Below are 11,437 nucleotides of genomic sequence, written 5' to 3'. Positions count from 1 at the left end.
TCTACGTTATTTCATAAAAAACAAATGTTGGTCCAGCTGTACAATGAACTACCTGCCGAGAGGAATGTACTTACCTACGTACATATGTATTATGGGACGGCCTGGTACATATTTCTAAAGGATCGGCAACGCGCACTGGATACCTCTGGGTTTGCAGGCATCCATAAGCTAAACACATGTGTTTAAGTTAAAGAGTAATTGATTGACTACCTACTTAACAGTTTTTTTGTAGTACCTAGTAGTTTTACTTGGCTTTATGAACTAAACGGCATCGGCAAGTTGTGGCCACATTTTTCGGGTTATTCCCACTAGTTACCACCAAGTTCTTACAAGTGGTAACTACTGGGAATTTTTTTCCCACCTTTTACCACTGGTAACTACTGGGAATAAAAATTCCCACTAGTTACCACCAACTCGGCTTGGTGGTAACTACTAGGAATTTTTATTCCCAGTAGTTACCACCAAAATATTGTTAGAATTCAATACTAATAAAAACGATATAAATAGTTTAGTATAAATGTAGAGTGCTGTAATAAATAATTATGTATCAGTTAGTGATTCAGTAAACTGCTTTAAAAGTGATCAAAAATATTAAAACAGTTTTACCGGTATAAGTGTAAACACTAAAATAGAAGAGTCTCATTCTAGTTAAGTAGAAATTAACTTATTATCCGGTTAAAATTTATCTTATTAACTGTAAATTGAATTACATATTTATACAAACGAATAAACAAATCAGTCAAAAACCGACAGAACTGATTTCGTTTTATTATAAGTATTATAACACGACGCAGAGCTAGAATATGTAGGTAAGTATTCATAATTTGTAGTCAGGCTAAAATAAATAAGTAAAGGGCATGGTTGTTAATAAAACCGCTTAGGCCGCGCTTCGGATGGGCTGACTGCTCGGACTAACCAGCGTAGGCTCGCATTCCAATTACGCTCGTGTAGTACATCGCTCGGTCATGTTACGCTGGTTGGCTCGATAGCTTAAACACCCACGCTAGCGGGATGATAATAACACTCTACCAGAGGGGCAACAGTACTAACTTTTCGTTTGTTTTATGTAATTCAATTTACAGTTAATAAGATAAATTTAATCCAGATAATAAGTTAATTTCTACTTAACTAGAATGAGACTCTTCTATTTTAGTGTTTACACTTATACCGGTAAAACTGTTCTAATATTTTTGGTCCCTTTTAAAGCAGTTTACTGAATCACTAACTGACACATAATTATTTATTACAGCACGCTACATGTATACTAAACTATTTATACTGTTTTTATTAGTATTGAATTCTAATAATATTTTGGTGGTAACTACTGGGAAAAAAAGGGTTATTCCCACTAGTTACCACCAAGTTGTTACCAGTGGTAACTACTGGGAAAAATTATTCCCAGTAGTTACCACCAAGTCGGTTTAGTGGTAACCACTGGGAATTTTTATTCCCAGTAGTTACCACCAAAATTTTGTTAGATTTAAAATATTAATAAAAACAGTATAAAATAGTATAGTATAAATATAGAATGATTTAATATACAATTATAAGTCGATTAGTGTTTTAGTAAACTGCCTTAAACGTGACCAAAAATATTGAAACAGTTTAACCGGTACTAGTACAAAAACTATAAAATATGTAAGATAAATTTAATAATCCATTTAGATTATTTTTCAAGTGATTTTATTAGGTAATTCAAAATCACTATATATTTATACTATACTATTTTTATACTCTTTTATTAGTATTTAACTCTAACAAAATTTTGGTGGTAACTACTGGGAATAAAAATTCCCAGTAGTTACCACTAAACCGAGTTGGTGGTAACTACTGGGAATAATTTTTCCCAGTAGTTACCAGTGGTAAAAGGCGGGAAAAAAATTCTCAGTAGTTACCACTGGTAACAACTTGGTGGTAACTAGTGGGAATAACCCGAAAAAAAATCCCACCAGTGGTAACTACTGATGACCAAACCGAGTTGGTGGTAACTAGTAGGAATTTTTTTCCCAGTAATTACCAGTGGTAAAAGGTGGGAAAAAATTCCCAGTAGTTACCACTGGAAATAACTTGGTGGTAACTAGTGGGAATAACCCCATTATTCCATTTAGGTGATAATTCAAAACTCAAAAGTAAATAAGTAATATATAAAACTTAGTGACAAAGACCAAAAGTTTGGGAATCAGGACGACAAAAATTAATTGGTTTATTAGAACACACCCTAATGAGGGCGCCACTGGACGGTCAACTCAGTATTAAAAGTTCCGCTTCATATATTTTCACTATGCACTGAATCGTGTCAGTAATAGAACTCATCAGCTCCCACGAGGCTCCCACGGCTCATATATGAGCCAGAACGCTTATGGTGACGTCATATCGTGGGATTTGACAGGTTAAGTACGAGTAGTTATTTAAGGCGTCCAAAGATCACAGCCAAATCAACGAACACAATTGTTATTTATGCACCCGCTCAACAGACGTTGCGTACTTTTCTAAGACTATGGCCACACATGCCAAACAGACGTTTGTGGGAGGCAATTTTCGAATACATATAAAGCCTGACCAGGAATATATGATATGATCACGCGCTATGTTGCGGAATTTCACTGGAACTAATATTTTCATACTATACTGAACTGTCATACTATACGTGAGAATAACAGCGCCCTCTTGACAATGACCATATATTACTGGTCAGGGTTTAAATATATTAATCACGTCGATAAATCGGTGAAATAAAAGCAGGAAAACAATCGTACAAGTGAACGTGTCGTGTTTAACCTTTTGGACGCCAATGACCGATATATCGGCACCGTAGGTTCAACGCCAAAGACCGATTAATCGGTCACAGACCACAGAGCAACATAGACCTACGTGCATATGCATAAAGTTCAATTTCAGTTTTGACATTTCAATGACGTGGCGTCTGAGTGACAGCTTTTGTGTTTGACACAGCGTCGAAAAGGTTAATTTATCGCCACTAGTTTCGAATTTCCTATTTTTCGCACTTGCACATCGTAATGTACTAATTACAGCCATAGCGCAATCTACCACCACTTACTGTAACTAGCTGTTGGGGTTACGAAGCGAATTTAATATTTTGAGAAATGTATTGCGGCGACCTTATTCATTGAACTGACGCCAGATGGCGTTCATAAAAAAAGTACAGTCACCTGCAACAATATGTTCTACACAACGAAGGTTGCAAAAATATCTGAAAAGATCTTATTTGTAGAGCCGTAAGAGCGTGACACATATTTTTGCGGCCTTCGAAGAGTAACATTATGTAAGCTATGGTGTACTCTTCTGTGGGTGTACGATATTTACATAAACCTTTCATAATGAGCAGCAGCGTTCTCAGGGTGGTCATTGCTGCCTTTCCTGTGATGCCATTACCATGCACTGAATACAAACGCAGTGCTCTATACTCTCTATATATATATACCTATAAGGTTTCCAACAGATGGCATTACTTCAAAGGAGAACAGTGATTGTATACAGGGTTATTGTCATAGTAAATTTAATCTATCGAAACAAAATTAAAACAAAAAATATGGATATACGATTTTTTAGAACGCCATGACTTTAACCCATGTTCTTTCACTGATATGTATTAAAATTGTTAAATTATCAAACGGTGTCGCCAGCGCCATCTACACGAGTAAAGGCCAAAGGTGTGGCGCCATCTATTCGCTTTGTCTTGATTTCTAGGCGTGAGACATTTTCCCTTAGTGCAAGGGCCGAGTGGACGGGTTCGGCGGGGCGTGCAGCGTGGCGTCGGGCTCACAAGTGATTTGAGCAGCGTGCACTAAGGTCGCTACTATACGTTTGCATTTGTTTAACATGCACGCCGCGCGCCCCGCCCCACTCGAGCGTCCACTCAGGCCTTACACTTTATTAAGTAAATAAATATCCAATTATGATTAAGGAATGCATCTGTATTGTTTGCGTACTCTACTTGTTTACGTTTAAGGTGAAGTGAGTTCAGAAAACGGAGTTTTAAAATATTCGTAGCGCTTTTTTGGATCACCGTACGGCTGCCATGAATGGTATAAGCAATCTTGAGGCCTTTTTCTAGGGAACTCAACGATTCGAATCCTAAGTTTTTGACTTTCGCTCGATAGAAAACAATCACGAACATAGGTCTAAAACGGACTTGAAATATTCGTAACAATTTTGGCACAAAAGATAAAGATATGAAATTTGCTTCTAATAACGCGCAATCTTATTCTTGATGGAACTCAGTGATTCCTTTTTTTTTTAATTGTACATTAAATCAATATATTCAAAGACATGATATCAGCGGTCCCGTGCACGCAACTTCTTTGATTCAGATGGCCGCTGGCCTCGGACGAAGGCGGACGCATCGCGCTTTGGAGCTCCATGACAGCTTACTCTTGACAAATAAATCGTGTACGTATACGAAAAAGTATACCAGTAGACAGTTTGTATTAAAAGAAATAGGGTAAATAATTATCATCACGTAGAGCTCGAGTTTCATTTTAAATTTGATTTGCTGTTATTTACGGGGCATAATGGTTGAAAAACGCAGTAAACTGTCTTAAAACAATACGATTACAATATCATTTAAGTAATTTGCTCCTTGAAATCCCGCTTAAAATGAAAAAAGTTTGAAGACTAATTTTTACTGATTGGAATTTATTTTCATTATGCTGGTATTAATATAGCGTAATTTTAAAAACGTTCCTACGTGACTTCTGTACGTCAATGAACTGTGATGACAGATGACAATTTTGTGATTTTGTATTTATGTTAGAGAACTTTTGTTCTTCAAATATTACCTATTAACATTCAGTGCCGATAACCTTGCGATAACCCGACTATCGGGTATTTTATGATTTCGTTCCCAGGCCGGACGACCCGAGTCGGGAACGTGGTACTACAGCTTTATATGACGACATTTTTGCGGCCTATTTTGAATTTTGTTGCGGTTACATGCTGTTCTGCAAACCTTCATGAAATCACGAAAAAATAAGCGGCTGTGGTCTAGCCTCAGTCCTAGCGAGTTTTTGCGGCTTTTGAGACCGAGATATACTTACCTACAAGGCTTACAGGCTGGTTTGTGTTTGTGGTTGTTTGGATACATATAAACAGTATTATACAAATTTACTAGGTACCAAATAAACAAAGTTCAAGTTCAATGACATCCTGAGCATATTTAATTTTTATACCACGTCGATGACAAACAAGCATACGTCTGATGGTAAGCAGTCTCCGCAGCCTATGGACGCCTGCAACTCCCAGAGTTGTTACATGCGCGTTGCCGAGCCTATCACTCCGTACCCTCGTTGATAACTGGCCACCTTACTCACCGGCAGGAACATAACACTATGAGTGGGGTAGGGTCTAGTGTTATTGAGCTGCGGTTTACTGTAAGGTTGAGCTCTGCTCTAGATCTGGAATGACATCCGCTGTGCTGTGCCCTACCACGCAGGTGATGATATTCACAGTACCCATACCTCTCTTTTGGACGTAGTTCAAGGACATACCCCCTGTCCATATACCTTAAGTATTTGAAAACAAAATAGAATAATTATCCTAAAGCACCCAAATATCATTTAAAGGTATAAGATAATCTATATATGTAAATGCATATACAATGTTTGCGTAATTTTAAGATTTTTTTTCAGATTAGTTTACTTTTTACTTTAGTAATAAATACATACAAACATGAACGCTGAAAACAATACACTCTTTTTGTTTCGGCAGTCGTGTAAAAAGCGGTACCGTAATACTGCTTACACCGTAGCTAAATCAGTCCCCGCATAGTGCAACATTCTAACGTAATGGACCCTATAATGGACGTGGAACCGGTAATGGGACATAAAACCACAAATCCTCTAAAATAAGTATGTAAAAGTAGTTTATAAACACTGGCAATATTTTACCATAAATAAGAGTCATAGAGCTGTTTAAGTTTGACTTTTTATTAATTTCGGTTAATTTTTAAGAAATTGGCGCCAACCCAAAAGTTGTCGTGTCACTGGAAAAAATAACCAGTAAGAATTCTTAACAACTTCGCTAAGAGAGGTGAGTTCATATATTAAATTGTAATTAATTATTACTTGGTGTAAACTAGAATGCGTTTTGTTAATTGCATTTACCATGAGATAAGGTATACAACACATTATGTTGTGACTCTAGAGATGTATAAAAAATAGTAGTATTTTGCCCAATCCCATTATAGGAGCTGTAAAACTGCATACCTCCTATGATGGGATAATTTACATAATGATGCTTGCCATGGCGTAATTTCATGTTTAAACAATACAGAAGTATAATGTAGTTACTCGTACGAACTATGTCAGGAGGTCTTCTCGGACTTCGGATAAATTAATATCGTTTTTACAAAATTTTATTTAACTTGCCCTGTTAGTTTGTATACAGGGTGGATTTTCTTTTTGGGTCAGTGAGGGTAGCTACCAGATCCCGTGCTGCGACGAGAAAACGGTCTTAGAAAACCTTCCCTCGATTTCAAATTAATGAAGATTGGCTTTTACAGATTTTGGAAAAAACATACAGGGTGCGAGAAAAAGGTAATTTTTGACAATCTTTTTTTTGATGCCAATCGATCCCATTCCTATTGAGGATCAAAAGCTGGAAGGGGGCTAAAAAAAATTCCGGCTAGAAAAGCCACAAATCGAGGAAAACTTTTCCCATACAATTTGTATGAAAATCAAAACTTTTATTTTTCACATGCTATTTTTCTATGACAATTGATTCCATTCTTATCTAGTATCAATAGTTTCTTTGGGGTCAACTTACGATAATGTACTAAAAAGCCACAAATGAATAAAAACTTTTTCCATTGACCCCAAAAAAACTATTGATACTGGATAGGAATGGAATCGATTGGCATACAAAAATAGCATGTGAAAAATATAAGTTTTCATTTTCATACAAATTGTATGGGAAATGTTTTCCTCGATTTGTGGCTTTTCTAGCCGGAATTTTTTTTTGTTCCATACAAGCTTTTGATCCTCAATAGGAATGGGATCGATTGGCATCAAAAAAAAAGTTTGTCAAAAATTACCTTTTCCTCGCACCCTGTATATTTTTTCCAAAATCTGTAAAAGCCAATCTTCATTAATTTGAAATCGAGGGAAGGTCTTCTAAGACCGTTTTCTCGTAGCAGCACGGGATCTGGTAGCTGCCCTCACTGACCCAAAAAGAAAATCCATCCTGTATTAGTTAGTGTGGTTCAAATCTTGGAAATGGCATTTGAGCCACTTTCGGATTTCCGATTGAGTTGAAATTTTGGATACGTATGCAAATCGGATGACAATGCAATCGGGTGACAAAAATGACTAATAACTAGTTTTTTGCCAAAAACTTATTCCCTATTCCAATATCTTATGCTGATAGGGTATGCCCATTATAGGGGGCCCATTACTGGATCCACGTCCATTACCGGGGTTCCATTACTGGAGCTTTGGTGTCCATGACTGGAGAAAAAAACCATACTTTTAATTTATTAATTATGTGGAAACTAACTGCAGTATCTTTGATACAACACGCCTGAAACATGAAAGAAGGATAGGATATTCATCTTTTAACAAGCTAAGCGGTAGAACTTTTACATGTATCAGGGAAATATCACAAATACTCAAAATTTCCTCTTAAATGTCCCATGACTGGTGCCGTTACTATATGTATATCAAATTTATGTGCAATCCTAATATATACAGTAAGTAAGTAGGTAGGTTACATTTCTACATGTATAAAATACAATTTACCTACATTAAAATTTTGATAATAGTACCTATTTTCCACCCACCAATTTTCACCCTGCCAGGACTTTACTTATTGATAAAGATATAGAAATGTTTATTTGCAAAAATGTAGTGATGGATAGGTGCACAGTAATTCTGGATGCGTACAGTTCACTTGTAGAAGCATGCAATTTCTTCTTATTAGCTAGGTACAGTCACCTGGAATAGTATCGATAGCTTTGGGTTCAGTTGGCGTAAAGGGCAAAATTTTAGTTTTCATAAGACGCGTAAAACAGCGATTTTTTTTATGTTGATATTTATATAATATTTTTGTTGTTTATGAAGCAACATTTTTGATGTGTATTAGAAAAGTACTCAAAATTTTAGTAACTTTACCCTGAATTAGCAGTCATTGTATGAATTAAATACGAAAGAAGTTACTCAATGTCCTTTACAATTGGTCAAAAACACTATGAATGTCTTTTACACCCATACATTTTTTGGTAATTGTGTATCTTGTTTAGTAGGGGGTCGTAAGTGACATTCTCAGACTATTTTATTCCAAATTCGGGGTGTATTAGTTACCAGTCACGGTAGTCATGTTAATGAAGACGGTAAACTAAATATCCCAGTGCTTAATGCTAGCCGCCTTATACAGGGTGGATTTTCTTTTTAGGTCAGTGAGGGCAGCTACCAGATCCCGTGTTGCTACGAGAAAACGGTCTTAGAAGACCTTCCTTCGATTTCAAATTAATGAAGATTGGCTTTACAGATTTTGGAAAAAACATACAGGGTGCGAGAAAAAGGAAATTTTTGACAAACCTTTTTTTATGCCAATCGATCCCATTCCTATTGAGAATCAAAAGCTTGTATGCAATCAGAGAAAAAATCCGGCTAGAAAAATCCCAAAAAGCAAGGAAAACTTTTCCCAGACAATTTGTATGACAATGAAAACTTTTATTTTTCACATGCTATTTTTGGATGCCAATCGATTCCATTCCTATCCAGTATCAATAGTTTCCTAGGGGGTCAAGTTACGGTAATGTACTAAAAACTACTAAGCCACAAATTAACTGCAGCCTATGGATCAACTACACTAAACGGGCTCTCAGCGCCCTACGCGTCCAATATAATAATAGCTTTAGGATGCTGTTGGGGCTGCCGCGCCATTGCAGTGCATCGGGAATGTTTTGCGAGAGACGTACGAATGGCTTCCATGCCATAATGCGCAAGCGCGTTGCGTCCTTGGTGAGGCGCCTGCGCGGCAGCCCGAATAGCCTCCTTCAAACGGTGGCAGAGCGCCTAGACGGCCCTTTCCAGCTTCACTGGGATAAGCTGCACAGGGCGTCTATCTGACTGTTTTTATGTATTATTAGTTTTAATTTTTAATATTATATTTTTTACTTATTGTTATTGATTTTAATTTTAATGTACCTACTTATATTGTTTTTATTCTAATTTTGTTAATTAATTTGATTATTGTGTAATTATGGATCACTTATCTGAAATAAATGAATTTATTATTATTATTATTAATAAAAACTTTTTCCATACATTTACTAGAGTCTGGCTAGCCAAAAGAGAGATAGCTTTGTTGAGAGATATTTCATTGTTGTATCACCAATTGCCTATGATAGAAAAAAAACTAAAAGTCAGTTGTCAATTTATGTCATTCATTCAAATTGTTTGGGGTTTATAATGGGTTTATTTTAAATAATATTAATAATGTCTATACTGAGTGAGGTCCGCAAACTATTATTTAAGCTCGTAAATAATTACGACAATGTGCGAAGTCGACGTGTAGCGTTGTATGACGAAAAACTGCAATGTTTACAAGTCGTAAGCAAATGTAAACAAATTAGGAGGTTGGTGCTCTATAAATATTTTGATACTTAGCATTTAAGCAAATTTGGCATAGTACTTATGTATTTTTTGGTGATGGAATAATAATACGGTATCATCGAGCTAGGTCTTATTTACACTACATTTAATTTTTCGACTTGTTACAATGGTATATGGTGAGAAAGTGTTAACATATGTGTAGAAATTATGTGACCTGACTTTGAGTGTACGTCAACGTATATTTAACTTATATTCTTAGGTCCCTTAGGTAATATTTCAGTAGCCAGACTCTATGGATAAAACGTGAAATAATTATTCACAATTTTCTATCTCGCCCATCAGTCCTACAGCAATGTCTTCGTACAGTATTATGGTCCTTAAATGTAACAGGACTCATTGTGAAACAATTAAGTAAACGAATTAATTAAAACCGATGCGGTCTTTAGTCATTAAGTATTAATTACCAGTTCGTCCTGATACGTTCCAAACTTTGTGAGTGTGTTTGAAACGAAGCACTGTTCTTTATTTCAACTAGTTATTGTAGCCAAGCTCAACCAATGACACAAATAATTAAGTTACGCACAAACAACAACAACTTCCACCGCTCAGAGACGGATAATAAACAGTCATAACATAACCCTACGCCAGTCAAGCTGCGTATCCGATGAGAATCAGGAAAGCGACGCAATGGGCAGTCGGTGATACACATGTTTCGTTCTCCTAACCAACAAGAAATGCGAGCCGGAAAGGTTCAGAGTGTATTATGCACAGGCTAGTATGCTGTCGCAAGACTATAAGAGATTACACTGCGAGTAAAACAATAATAGTTGGGGGAAAAACATTTGAATGGCAAACATTATATTTTGGTAACAAAGGACTCATAAAACTATTTATTAATTTGGCATTATAGACCTTTACGTCCATAATCATTATAATCAAAGATAACTGCGGAAAAAACTCTTAGCGTAAATGCTTTCAAATTTAAGGGCAAAGATTACATTATAGTAATAAAGGTCACAGAAAACGACTTATTTGATATTATACACCGCTACGTCCATGTTATTTGTTTTAAATTTAGAGTTAAGAAACTGATTTGTGGTAGTAAACGACAGAAATATTAGAAAATTCCTTTACAACCTGGTTCACCTCGTATACTTATGGTTAAATCATTTTTAGGGCGGGTCGTAAAGGGCAAGTAAAATAATATCAATAGGAAAATATGTCCTTTACGACCATCTTGACGATACGACATGGAAAATTTTATTATCATGACAAATGACGGGCTTAAAGGACGACAAAAGACTTGTAAGTCCTTTACAACAGTATTATTATTTAGTGGTAATAACTAGGGATGTACCGACTAGTCGGGAAAGCCGACTATCCGGCCACATTTGTAGTCGGCAATTAGTCGGCGAAAAAGGCCGATTAGTCGGTCTATTATTAATTATAGAAAGCAGGACATAAATAAAATAAAAAGCCAATATTAATCAAATGTTACATGCCCATTTTACTCAAATACGTATTTAGGTTACAAAATGAGCTTGTGTTCATATTAAATTCATGTATAGGTAATTATGTAGGTGTATCGTCGCAGTAGCACAGAACATCTTTCAGTTGATATTGAAAGCGCGACGACGCAAGGACAAAAAAAATGTTTATATAATGCATCCGAACTTGAATAAATAAATCTACTACAGTTGCCATACATATATAATCTTTATCGGGAAGTAACGATTATGAATTTGGCCGACTAGCCGACTAGTCGGCTAGTCGGCCAAAACCATAGTCGGTTAACCTTTACGATACTATGTTTGAACTTATAATTTATAACTAACTGGTCATTTACGCCCCTTGAGCTAAGCTGT

Source organism: Cydia amplana, chromosome Z, assembly GCF_948474715.1.
Source record: "Cydia amplana chromosome Z, ilCydAmpl1.1, whole genome shotgun sequence".
NCBI classification, from domain to species: domain Eukaryota; kingdom Metazoa; phylum Arthropoda; class Insecta; order Lepidoptera; family Tortricidae; genus Cydia; species Cydia amplana.
This window is presented reverse-complemented; position numbering follows the sequence as displayed.